At 36.9% G+C, this 14,007-nt stretch overlaps 1 protein-coding gene across 3 annotated transcripts in view; it reads right to left on the reverse strand.

Annotated features, from left to right (window-relative positions):
* The window catches only part of megf11 (multiple EGF-like-domains 11), a 101,501-nt gene extending 88,234 nt beyond the window's left edge, over positions 1–13,267 (reverse strand). For all 3 annotated transcript variants that reach the window (XM_056766729.1, XM_056766728.1, XM_056766727.1), the window contains exon 1: positions 13,047–13,267. The gene's annotated coding sequence lies outside the window, so the exon portion shown is untranslated. The remainder of the gene's footprint in view (positions 1–13,046) is intronic.
* Between the last annotated feature and the right edge of the window lie 740 nt (positions 13,268–14,007).

Below are 14,007 nucleotides of genomic sequence, written 5' to 3' on the forward strand. Positions count from 1 at the left end.
GAGCGGAGGGAGAAGAAAAGCATTATTCGGCTTGCCAAACCCGTGCTACGGGTGACCCTCTCTTCCATTCGACGAATCATTATTAATGAGCTTTGAGCACAAAATACACACCCGGATCAGCTTTGGCACATTTACTTCAGACTTGATTTAAGTGAAGCTGTCCATCTTTGCTCAGTCCTTGTAGGCCAGACAAATGCATCTAAATCTAAATGTCCGGTGGAAAAAAGAAAAGAACTAGACGACTGATCAATGGTGTCCCTCAATGTGGAGGCCAATCTTTACAATTGACTGAAACACGACATTTCCGGGACACATGATGAATCCTGAAATGTCTTTTTCCTTAACTTTGACTTTGTCAAGGTCAGACTTGTATTCTTATGGTATATTAAAATGAACTGTTGCCATTGCGTCATCATCAGGGAAGTAAAAACCTATCATCATGACATGAGCGTTTGAAATATGGCTTTATGATTGGGGTACTTAGAAGAATAAGGATAAGGTTGATGTCTTCCTGGCTTTACAGGGTTGACATGTTCATTCAATCTACCCAACCAAGACTATTAAATATATATGCTCAATTCACTGCGAAGTTCTCCTTGACACTGTCCTTGAGCACCACACAGAGAAGTCTTTGGAAATGATAGAAGGTCATGCCGAGCAAACTCAACTAGAGAAACAATTCATTTGATCATTTTGATTTTTATAATTGCTTGTATGGAGAAACAAATACTGTAAGTAACTGTGTTTTTCAACTCAGCTCTCAGTCAAAAATGGACAAATCTAGCTGTTGGGTTAAATTAACCAAGAAATGTTATACACAACAAACCAGCATTTTGGGTTGAGGCAACCTTACATGGGTTCATTTACAACACACAGGTTGGGTTCGTCTCTTTTTGGCTCAAAAATGGGAAAATAAACCCCAGCATTCTTAAGAGTGTACTTAAATGATAATGAAAGCCAAAATATTGAATGCCATCTATGAATATTTACTAATAGACTGAGAAGTAGAATTTACAGAGTAATAAGAAATAACATAAAAAAATGTGTAGGTCAAAATTTGTACAAAAATATATAATTTAAATTGAAAGTGACTGGTGAAAATTACTTTAATAAATAGCAGCAGCATTATCATTTTAAGGTAGAATCAGGTTGTATTTAGTTAATGCATTAGCTGAAGTGAACTTACAAATAACAAAGTTTATTAGTATTTATTATAATAATTGTTCTTATTAGTTATTGCCAACATATCTGTTCATGCTAGTTCACTGTGCCTTAATCAAGGTTAACAGTTACAGCTTTCGATTTTAAAAATGTATTCGTAAATGCATGAATTAAAATGAATAAATGCTGATATTCATTATTGTTAGTTCATGTTAGCTAGAATAAAATGAACAAATACAACCTTATTGTAAAAAAAAGTACTTTCATACAAAGATTTGTAAGCATGTTAGAATAATCTGTTGACTTTAGCCACCTCCAAAAAATATGCACTGTTACTTTGTGTTCTTTCTCCAAACTTTGCATGTCTGTTACTCGGGAGCAGTTTCCCAGACAGGGATTAAAATAAGTCCAATACTAAAATAAACGTTAGAGCAGTCCAAACTGAAAACAACTTGCCTGATATATCTTAAAATACATCAGGGCCATTGTGTTGTCTCAAAATGCAGACAAGTAATTTTATTTTGTAAGGCATGTTTGTAAAAATGTTTTAATTATACTAATTTAAATAACGCTTAGTCCTGGTTTAAACTAACACCTTTTGGGAAACCTCCCCTAGAAGAATTAAAGACATAATTTTAGATTCCAATTTTTGACAAAATTGTCTTTTGGCATCTTTATATTTAAGGCCATACATGGAATGCAATCCTAGAAATATTGGGAACTCAATATGGACCTATTAGTTCGATATGGAACTCTGTGCACGTTGTAAAATTTAACCCAAATTCGATGTTCAAACCAAATATGGGCTCCCTAAAGTCAACAGGTTCTTCTAACAAACATATCAATCTCGGTGTAAAAAAACTAAAATAATAATGCTCCCAGTTTCTGAATCATCTGGCTCCTAATTTTAGTTGAAAATAGTGGATTACTCCATAAACATTCATCCATTTTGTCTATGTTCATAATCAGCTTTCGTCATAAAGAGAATTATAGAAAAATCGTCAAAATTATAGCCAGAGAAGTTGTAGTTGTAGTTTTAACACTAAATTATTCTAGAGGGTTATACAAAAACTTCTAAAAGAAGTAAGTGCACGAAACACACCCAGGAATTCATTCATACTGTATGAATCTAGGTAAATGACATGCAAAAACACAAGGCTTTATTAGAAATCGATTTACTTCATGCACAGAAGGAACATGCCAAAAGAATCATCTGAGGAACATTATTGCAGTGTTGTGCGACGCGAGGAAGCACTATTAATCTCGCACCTTTCCCCCTCACCGCGGATCCTTCCGCAAAGGTCATTATGAGGGGTCCCTCACCGCACACAGGCAAACAAATGAGCCATTACCACCATCACTCAGGCTCCAATTAAGCAACCCATGCAGTCCCAGCTCCTCACAATCACTGCCAATTAAAGCCCAACTGTGTAAATTCACACACCACTAATTACATGAACGTGATCGAAGTTGGTGACATTCCTCTCTGAAATTAATTTCCAATACTCTTCAAAATTAACAATTAAATTTAGTTCACCCGGGGTACAAGCCATCCTGCACATTCAGGCGCCTTAAAAAACTTTTAAAGGCTTAAAAGTCCAAATTCCAAGAGTATATTTCATGGCAAAGTGCAATAGAGCGAATTAAATCAAAGCAAATGTGACTTGTCTAGGTGTGAATTGCGGCGGTAGCAAAATGTTAACGGCAGCAAAACACTATGGCAGTGTTAAATATTTTATTAGAAATTATTAAAGCTTACCTTAATATCTGGATTTCTTGAGGTGGCCCATACACATATCACAGTATATTTAAAGCTAAGCACCGTCAGATTTTGCACAATAAACTAACTCCAGTACAGCTCTCCAACTCCACACATAGAGGTGATGGGACAATCTATGGCTAGCCTCCCATGCCCCTACCCCAGACTCCGCTGTAAAGATCTGCTCCGTTCTTATGTTCTCATAACCAAGACTAATAGGAGCAAAACTGGCCTGGTCAGAGATCACTGAATTATTTATATGACTGGCAGGTGTTGTTGATAGGGCAGCTCAGGCCCCAGGTGTGGCTTTAACAGCTCTCTGTTCATGGCCTTGCCTATAGCGGCCATTGATTGCCGGCTAAACATCCGCTGCTGAATAAGCAAAGGAGCTTTACATAGTGGTGCATCGCACCAATAACACTACACATCCATCACCGCTCATGACACCCAACGGTGTAGTGGGAGCTGGAGGGGGCGGAGCCCAGTGCCCCTACCTAACCCAGACTTCAGAGATGAAGACAAAAGAAGAAATGACATTCAAACGGGACTCTTCAACATTATTGAGACTAATCTAATATCCCACAGTGCTCTTGTTGACCGCTGGCTACGAGACATGGATTTTGAGTATAAATAAAAAAAAAGCTGTAATAATAAAGAAGGCATCTGCCACGCACAATACTGTGGCTTGAATAGGGAGCCGCAGAAATTATGTGCTTTTGTAGGCCAACCCGGAAGTTAGCGCTGCAGTGGTTCCTTCGATCGAAAGCCTAAGCATTTTTCCAATCGCCTTTTGGAAGATCGCAAAAAAATAAGCTTAAGGATTACGATGTTTACACGTAACAACATTTGTAACTTTTAAAGCCGAAATACAATCACCAGAAGCTAACATGATGCTATAAACAGACCACACTATACGTCACAACAAGTCTCCGACAACTCTTTCAAACTTTATAAAAAAAGTGTTCCCTGGTAAGCTATTACTCCGTAAATGAATCCGTAATCTATGTTTTTAGAGATTTGTGCCCATGTTGCATTATTTATAATATGTATATGCGCGTTGGCGTCTAACATCCCCGCCGAAGAAAGTAGTTGCTTTTAGCAAATTGTCAGCAACCGCCGTTTTTAAGACACAATAAGGCTTTAAAAAAACTCGCTTCCGGGGTTTGCATACAAAAATACGTCATCTCTACTGCCCCCAATAAAGAGGTCTGAATGAGATGGACATGTTTTTTTTTTCAAAACTGAGCCAAGTAAAGTTTATGACATTTTAAACTCTGAATTTTATTCCAATACTCCTCTGTGGTTAAGGCTCTGTGGCTATGTATCGTGCATGAAGCTGTCATGTGGCAGGGCAAATATCAGCGTCAACACACACACGGTATCACAAAGCATGGAAGGAATAACAAAGCTGTAAAATTGACTGTAGCGCTACATACTATTAAAGGTCACAGTCGGGCATTTCTCAGAATCAACTGCCCTTGGCATATCAAAATATACTGGCATGAACGTCCAGTGCAAGATTTCAATCGCAGGCGACTCATCATACAGTTTCTATGTGTGAAGAGAATACTAAGCATTAGGGCTCTGTTGGCCGCATATCTGTATGTAAGCACCGCTGCTGTTCGATTTTTTTATTTAGGAAAATATAATTGGCTGTACAGAATGCTGATAAGCGCGTATGGAACTGGAAGCTCATTATAATGCATCTGAAATATTAAAACCTCACACCAGTTCTTTGTAACAAGCTCTTGTTTCATTAAAAGGGTTGTAGCATCAGTTTGTGAGATAATGGAAAAGTGTTATTTCTCAGACCTTTGGAATGCAACAAACAGACGGCGTGTTCTATGTTTCAGGTTCAATCGAGATGTCCCAGAGCACTATTGTCTGGCCTGGGACAGGACAGAAGGAAACAGTAAAAGCAATTTCCACCCAGGTGATCTAGCCACGGGGCCCCAGCAGGGTTTAGACAAGGAAATTAAACTCCACGCTGGTCCTGCTGCTCAAGAACTCCAGTCAAATGAACAGGCAATGTGCAGTCTTTTACCATTTCACAGAGAAAATATTAACAGAATAAAGAAAAAGGTCTCCTGCAGGGTGTGGAGTGAAGCGGCTCACGCAGAATCACTAATGTCTTCCCTCCTGAGTGATGGAGACGTCTACGGGTTCAACTCTAACGACTCCCGGAGACTGTGCAGAGAATAGTAATCTACCAATCGTGCTACCCGTACTAGAGGAGTGAGCGGGCTGGGTTAAAAAAAACAGTATGGCGAGTTCAGACACAGCTACAAGACTTACCCATCACTCAGTGCGAGTACACAAACCCTTCAATAGTATGCCACTGAGAGTAGAGATCCACCGCTATTAAAATTCTGCCTGATATCAATAAAATGATCGTTACTTTTTTGTTATGGCAAGTAATATAAAATAATGACATTTTCTCTGAATTAATAAAACACACTTAAAGCTATAACTTCATATGCTACATGATATATGCTACAGAATTCCATATTCATATACTGTATACTGACATATACTGAACGATGGAAAAATATTGTTTGCTAAAGAAAAACAACACGATTGTTTTGCATGGATGCAATGCAAAATATTTTTGATTCCTGACCCAGTCTGTGAAAACCAATAATTATGAGAGAAACCAGCATCAAAGTTTGATTTCAACCATTGATTTCACTAAAATTTCAAACGGTCAGTCAATATTAAAGATTATTTTTTAACAACGGTTATATATTTTGCAGAATGTTCTTGACATTTTGTAGAGTAAATCAGGTAGGCCATGCAAGAAAGTAATTTTCTTTTGTATCCATTATTTTTCTAAGATAAATTTAGTTATTAAAGAAATTCTGCATTTAAATGAAGAATTATTAAAGCTTATATTATTTTTGATGAATTTCGAATGGACGTTTTATTTGTATGCACACAACTCCATACATGTGGACCTATTTCTTTGTACTTATCAATCACTATGTCTTCATGTTTCAGAACTGCATGATGACAAAGGCACATCTAAAAACAGGTGCAAACATAAGTCCACAATCAAATCTCTACTAAAGGTAAAATCAATATCAGCCAATTACTGTTCCTGATATATTGTGCATGTCTGACTAAGAGCTGCACTAACTTAGAACCCTGCAAACCGAACACAAAGCACCGTGAGGAACAGAGCATCACTCTAGGATAGTCTTACCCTTCAGCGCATCCATTAGGATGTCTCACAACTAGATGGATCTATGCTAGACTGGGCTTGTTTAGATCTCTCCATTGTAAGCATAGGGACAGAAATAGCTTAAAGCTAAAAAGCATAAAGTTAATGGGGGACACACTCTGGGGATTTCAATGGTAAATTATGACTCTATAATATACATTTCGGGGGCAGTCTTGGTTTACAGTAAAGGGTGCATGAAGTCCTTGGGCTATGGTGCTCATAATGGGCACCATAACTGGAAGCCTGTATTGTTAATGAATAACCAACTCAATCCAAATCCAAAATGATGCAATAATGCCGAAGCTACAGTGAAGCCAACAAACAGATGGACTGCTTCAGCCAGGTCCTCAATTTTGCATTAATGTAACCTTTCAATATAAGGAACGATTTCCACGCATGATAATTTGACCCCCGGCCACTTCGATTACAAAACATAGCCCTTCAATGAACTTTATTTATTTTGTGTGCCCATGATGAATCCTCATAAGATGTGTCCTGCAGCAGGATGACTTTTTTCGAGAGGACGTCGGGCGGGCAGGGCAGCTCAGGAGAGGGTCTGTATGGTGATACTTCTCTGATTGAGATAAGTGGCATATGTAAGCAGGACCATCAGCAGTATTTGTAAAAAGTCAGTGGATTCTCAAGGGAGAGCCGCTTGTCATTACAACCGCTCGGAAAAGACCTGATGAGTGCATTATTCAGCAGCCAGCAGAGCCGCAGCAAAGAGGTGTGGAGTTGGCATCGGATGGACAAGCACTATTGAGCCTTTCTATAAGCTCACATCACTGCTTGTTAATTAGCTTTGCTTAAAGATGCTCGCCGACGATCTTTATTAGATTCTATTCTCCCTAGTCTCCATTGAACTCATAGGAGCTTTTGGATTTGTGATCCCTCCCTCACTGTGGTTCCTGAAAACTTTGTCAGCATTAACCAGAATTCAGCATCTTACCCTGAATCCTCGCCTTATCAGTTGTCAAAAACTTCTTTACATTAAGTGCAAAGGTCACATCACCAGCTAGAAACCAAACATGTAGGGTTATGGATATTATATTAAAAGCGCTGCATAGTACAGGTTGAACTTAATCACTACAGAAAGTCACAATTAAATGCAATTTAACGTGGTCCCGATGCTTAATTATATTAAAAACTGTAATAACCTGATATTTGAACCGCATGTGATTTTAAGAGATTGCAATTTTAAGACCACTTTAACAATGTTGACATTATATAACACATTGTGGATTTTTTGTTAGTTTTTTTTGTTAGTTGACACTTATTTATTACAATATAATGTTTCATTATATTATATTAAAATGAAAATTCAATTTCGTTTCTCAGATTCAGATTTTATTAGTTCACACAAAGATTTTAAACCAGAATGTTGACCATTCTTTAACAAAATAAGAAATGTCAATAAAAATGTTTTGGGGAAAAAACTATCATTTGAGTATCAGTTTCTTATTTTCTTTTTTTTTAATTTCATGATGCAATCGCAATCGTAAACCCAGTATCGTTTATCGTATCGAATCTTAAACCACTACTTTTACATTTGCATTAATATACCTCATACACCAACAAATCCTAGAGGTGCTCGTATCTTTACTCTAAACATTTACATTTATTCATTTAACATACGATTTTATCCAAAGCGACTAACTAGTAGGGTGCAGTGGGCAACTATCAATGCAGAGCAAATGGGCGTAAGGTGCCTTGCTCAAGGGCACTTCAGTCATTTCCTGGTGGCACAGAATTGAACCGACAAACTTCTGGCTACGAGTCCAACTCTCTAACCACTTTGCCACAACTGACCATCTAAAGGTTGAAAATGTTCAAATACTCCTGAACAAACCTGTCAAGTCTTGCCTAAATACAGCATATAATGTATTTGATCATTTAAAAGCTATTTAAGCAAGGTTGTGACTTCTCCTTGAATGGCTGATTTTATTTGACACTATTGTTGTGGTAAAGAAAACGTCTTTGAACAGCTGTCTAAACAATTTCCTCCCTTCACGTGTGCAGCTGAACGAACCCAATGTAAAGGATTATTTGATTATTAATGAGTTTTGGACTGTAGCAAATAAGCTGTTCTGCTCCCATGAGATGTTCTCACCATGTCGCTTGTTCTGGATTCAAACATCATAATTACAGACCTTTTCATTCTATTGAAAGAACGCAGTTCCAATCAATAATAAAGTGACTTATGATCTATGCTATTCAGTGCTGTACTGAATTAAAAAAAACACAGTGGAGGGAAACGCAAACAGAGTGCATTCTACTATATCAAAACATTTACTTTCTTTTGTATGTTGTTGGTCTAACATCAGTTCAAATTGTATATGTTTTTTTTTATAATTACTCACAAGAACAAGAATTCATGTCTTTTTAAGCATATTATATATTCCTGTGATACTAAAAAGCTATGAAGTCTGTCCCTCAAACAGTAACTATAGTCTGTTGTAATTAAGCCTCTTTTAGATGTTCTGCTTAATTAAATTGAGGAACTTCCTCTCTGTGGAAATGTGAACACTTTCGGTTCTTTGGTGAACAGAATTGTTAAGAAAGCATCTGAGACCAAGTATTGACACAAAAACCTTAATTGTATAAACACATTTGACATGTCGAGGCAGATAATGACATGCAGTAATGTAGCACTGTACAAGTGTTGCGGCCTGAAGTCAATGGACAAGCATGGGGGCTGTTAGAAAGGTGTCCTCTATGTATACCCCATACAGAGGGAATGAGAAACATACATCAAGGTTTTCAATACCAGAGCAGAAAGTGACCAAAGAAGGGTCTGCTAATGGCTTTATATTTTTCATTAACATTTCCTAGTGCTACAACTATGGCCCCCGGGTATTTGTTCAATGTATAATGTTCAATAGGCTTTTCCTAAAATAACATCTATCAGGGAGCTCATTGAGAAATCAGCTTGATTTGCAGAATAAAGGTCAAGGCTTATACAACATCATTTAGGGTACCGGAGCAGCACTGTTAATTACATATAATGAGGATTAGTGTGTTAGGCCAAATGTAAGTGACTGACAGCTCTAGTCCCTATTCGCTTTCATGGTATGAAAAAGAACCATTCGTCGTTCTTGAAAATTCATAGAAATATGGAATGAAGGTACGTAAAAAATCAAAATCAACATTGTTAAATATAAAAACTATAAAACTCAATTCAGTCAAATGTTAAAAAATCATATTCATGATAAAGCTAAGTTTAAAAGAGGAATGACTTCAGTCCAATTTTCCCTGTCCATTTTAATTTCATGTATTATCTTTTTTACTCTAATTGCCCACTACTACATTCATCATTTAATGTTGAGGTTTGCAAAGGCAATCTGTTTAATATATCTACATATTCTCACAATCTTATACGTTTTTAATTGCCCCCACATTTTTTATAACAGCTTTTTATACTGTTTCAGCAAAGACCAGACACTTTTTGATGATAATTATCCTCTTATAAAGTGAGCTTGGCAGTGGGTATTAAGAGATAAATCTCAAGAGCACTAAAAACAATCTTATCCAATTCATGACATTGTGCACAATCATACACAGCAACATAAACAATCCCTCAACTCTTCTACTATCTGTATATCTATTGCATCTTTTGTGAAGAATTGTTTGAATATCTCTCTTTATATAAATTATAGGTCAAAACTGACATTAGAATGGACACTGATAGGAACTAAGAAAATGGAGGCTAAGAGCGATTTGGAAGAGGGTCACAACACACCAAAGCCATGTTATTCAATTTCCACAGCAATTTGTTGATCACTTAAGACCACGCACACACAAAGCATCTGTGACAAATATCCCACAAATGTCTCAACACTCAAAACGTCCCTCCTAGTGTTTTTCAGACTTCGCCATGAATCTTTTATCTGATATTTGCATCTAAATTTCTTTCCCCCCCCGAGTTCCCTGTATACACTCCAAAATGACATCAAGTATAAAAAGGGCAACAGCTTGTGATTGTAATGTGAGATTTATGTTATTGCCATTACATTTAGCCAGACGAGTAAAAAATAAATAAGCCTTTTGTATCAGAATACTAAAACAAAAGGATGCAGCTCATTTTCTGCATTGATCTGAGCCAGCGTAGCCACAGAATACTAATGAATTCCTAATTTGAAAACTACATCTATCCCCTGGATTGCCAGAACCAATACCTGACCAATTAAAACAAGTCTCATTTATTAAAAAATCTTCAAGTTTAAATATTTGAGAAATGTGCAAAAGCTCCGAAATTTAAAACAGAAATGTCATAAACGTGTATTTGATTCACAATATAAATTGCAGAGCAAGCAGCGAGTTGATGCCCTTCGTCTATGGGAATGCAAGCAACTATTAGCATTGTGCAGCGAGTGTTCCTTCATTAATCAGCACTAATTAAGACTATTGATTGAAGCAAACATCAGGATTTCCAGCTGAAAAGGTTTACTAGACTGTACACTGGAGAGGCTACAGGCAATGGCAGAGCACTGAAAAGACCCCCAAAAAACCTGTCTATGCCCTTGGTTCAGACTTCACTTTGCAAAACAGCTCAGAAAATTAAAGCACAAATCGGCCTGCTTTCCTGTCATTAAGTGCTGTCGGGACAAATCAGACCTCACAGACCACTGGTGCTGCACAAAGCAGCGGTGAATTCTCTGCTTGTTTTGAGCCTCCGGTCTCTTTCGCACACACAAATGCACGCTTGCACAGAGGTTTGGCTTCACAAGTGTGTCCCGGCACTCAAAACAGAACGCAAGGTCATATTCAACTAGAGGTACAAGCAGTCAAGATCCTCAAGCTTTCTCATCATTATACTCCGATTTCTACTTAATCACAAACCATGCAAATCAAGGACATCACTTATTTGGATATTATTGCTGTTAGATTGTATCATTATGTCAATTGGAATCAACATCATAACCAAATATTTTCTGATCACCAAACCATCGCTTAATTAAACTAAATAATAAACATGAAATTGTACACTTTCAGCTTTGAAACCTATTAGCAATATACATACAAAATACAGTATATTTATATAGACGAAAACAGTAAATACAGGGATTAAATTCTGAGAAACACAGCAGGCATCTAATGAATATATCTATCTATAAATAACGAATTCTCAACAAGACTTCTGTTTAATTAGGCTAAGAGCTCACGACTGGAAACAAAAGCTGCATTACTGTATTGGCAAAGTGCAGTTATGACTTTTTGACAGATGGCTGTAATGCAGTCTAGGCAAGCCGACTAACCGACTACACATGAAAACATACTCCAAGCTTTGCAAGACAGAGGAGAAAACAAATCTTTAAAGTCTTGGTCAAACAAAACTGTGAAGACTCATAATGTTACACCACATTTTGAAATGAATGCAGGTTGAATCCAGGCTTTTTTGTCGATGGTTTTAGAAGCGTATCGATTCGACATCTTAATAGCATCAGTTTGCAATGAGGAAATGTCACCAGGGCTGATGTTATGAGACATAAATCAACAGCCTGAGAAAACAACTACAAAAAACATGAAGCCAAAAACCCTGGAAACATATCTGTATGTAAAAACTCAGACAGAAAGAAAGTCCACAAAATTTCCATAAGGTTAAAAAAAAAAGAGCACAACTCACAATAATTACAAATAGTAGGATGTACTACTAAGAAAAAGTATACAGTGATTTAAAGAAATGTAATGATAAACATTGATTGGCCAATTCATATTTTTCACAACAAATAATTGAGTGAGATGTTGTTGTTATAAATCAATATTGACTTAATTGTACTATGAAAATAATACTCAATACCTTCTAATATATCTTTTTCATATTTACAGAACAGAACAGAACGTGTGTGTTTGGTTCTGCACAGGGCAGAACGCTGGCAGATTGCCTACAGTTTACTCAACGGAGCCATCTAGTGGCCGACAAAAATGTTAAATCAAAAGTAATGAATGGAGAGACGTTCCAGTGCGACCTGCGCTATAAATCCTCAGTTTCGTCTCCTTTCAAACTGTTTATGTCTTATATAAAAAAAGAAGAGTAATTCCCCTCTTCACGTTTAATTCCCCTACAAATGTGCCAATCTCCATTAGCATGCACAAACATCAGTTAGTGTTTAACAAAGACAGCGTTATAGTTATTGAGCCGGACTTTGTCAAACATCAACACATTACGAGTTCACGAGTAATCTGTCAATGTTAAATCTACCATGATTTACTCTTCCGTGCAGCCATAGCTGGAGACAGATATGAGTTTGGCTAATTGACATTAATGTCGATTTGTATACTGCTATATCCGACAACGCGATATGCTTTATTATCCATCTAAAAACAATCAAATAAAAAAAGCTCAAATGAATGAAAACACCAAACAAGCCTTAGTTCACAGGGTGTTGGACCCAATTCATCAACTTTGGCTGTAAGATTTAAGAAATTCTTCCACGCTTATAAATAAATAATATAAGCTACTGCAGCGATGTAGATTGACCAAACTGTCAACATACATAATCGATCCTTTCACCAAAATGAAGCTCAATATATAAAGGCTATTGAAGAGATATAAACGACCAGTAACTGTAGAAAAATCGAATTAATTGAAATATGACTATCATCTTTACTATCGAAACAAATAATAAGAATACATCATAATTGTTTATAAATGCATTCACGTACGTCTAAATTAATCAATAAATACGTATCCTTAAACATAACGCGGAGCTTAAAACTTGAATAACACAAAACATAATGTTTTCTCTGTACATACGAGCAAAATGATCAGATTAGATATAAAAAGCCGCAAAACTGTTATAACTTTCATTAACCGATCGGCAAATTCACAATACGCATATCTTCAACAAGTCATATATTATAAGACACGTTACACATACGCTAATGACTTATCAAAAAGCGACGTACCGTCTGCAGCTCTGTTTATTTCTCCTGCCTTAAAATCGCTTCGTGGTGATGTCCCATAAGCCTTTTTTAACAATCAAAGTCTCCACTTTGCCGCAGGTTACTTATTGCACACTACATCAGAAAGAGTCGAGCAGTGCATTTGATGAAATTCTCCGTACTGTTATTCGCTCTCAGACCCGTGTTGACAGAGCGCAGCGCGCTACACTTCATCCTCTCCGGGCGACACTGTTGCTGATGACTGTCTGCCTCTCGCGCGGCCACCATTTAAACTCGCGTGACGTCACTGCGCATGCAAGCGTGCAGTAAACACAGTTTATCGTTCAAGTTTTACGCAGACAAAAGAATTATTAATAACATCTCAGAGGATACTTAGTAGACTACGTAAGAAATGTGTTCTTATTTTTGGTATGCTGTTATGCATAAGTTATGTATGCATCCATTCTCCTAAACCGCTTGCAGGGTCGCGGGAGGCTGGGGTGTCTTGAGCTGCAGGCTGGGTACACATTTGTTAGTCAGTCAAGGTATAACTTTTTGTGGAATAGCAAAAATATAAATATCAAAATACAAAGATAGAAAAGCATCTTTATTGTTTTAAGGAAGCAGGTCGAAACAGCATTCCCAGTCACATAAGCTGTATATGATAAAATATTATTTAACAATACTCACTTGGTGATACTTCTCGTTTTGTTTATCATTTTCAACAATCTATTTTACTTAGTGTATGCTTTAGTTATGTCATTTTAATAAACAATACAACTCACAAGTTACATTTTGCATCAGCTGTTTGCAGTGAATAAATCAAAGCCATATTAGCTCTTATCTTCCATTAAAAAAATGAATGACCTCCTATTTGCCACAAAAGTCAGTGCAGGACGAGGGAGAATATAAAATAAGTGATTTCCTGTGCAGTCCTCCTCCCATCTTCAAACAACTCCTGAAGAAAAACTATCTTACGATTTAA

This window comes from Triplophysa dalaica, chromosome 14 (assembly GCF_015846415.1).
Source record: "Triplophysa dalaica isolate WHDGS20190420 chromosome 14, ASM1584641v1, whole genome shotgun sequence".
In the NCBI taxonomy this organism is placed as follows: domain Eukaryota; kingdom Metazoa; phylum Chordata; class Actinopteri; order Cypriniformes; family Nemacheilidae; genus Triplophysa; species Triplophysa dalaica.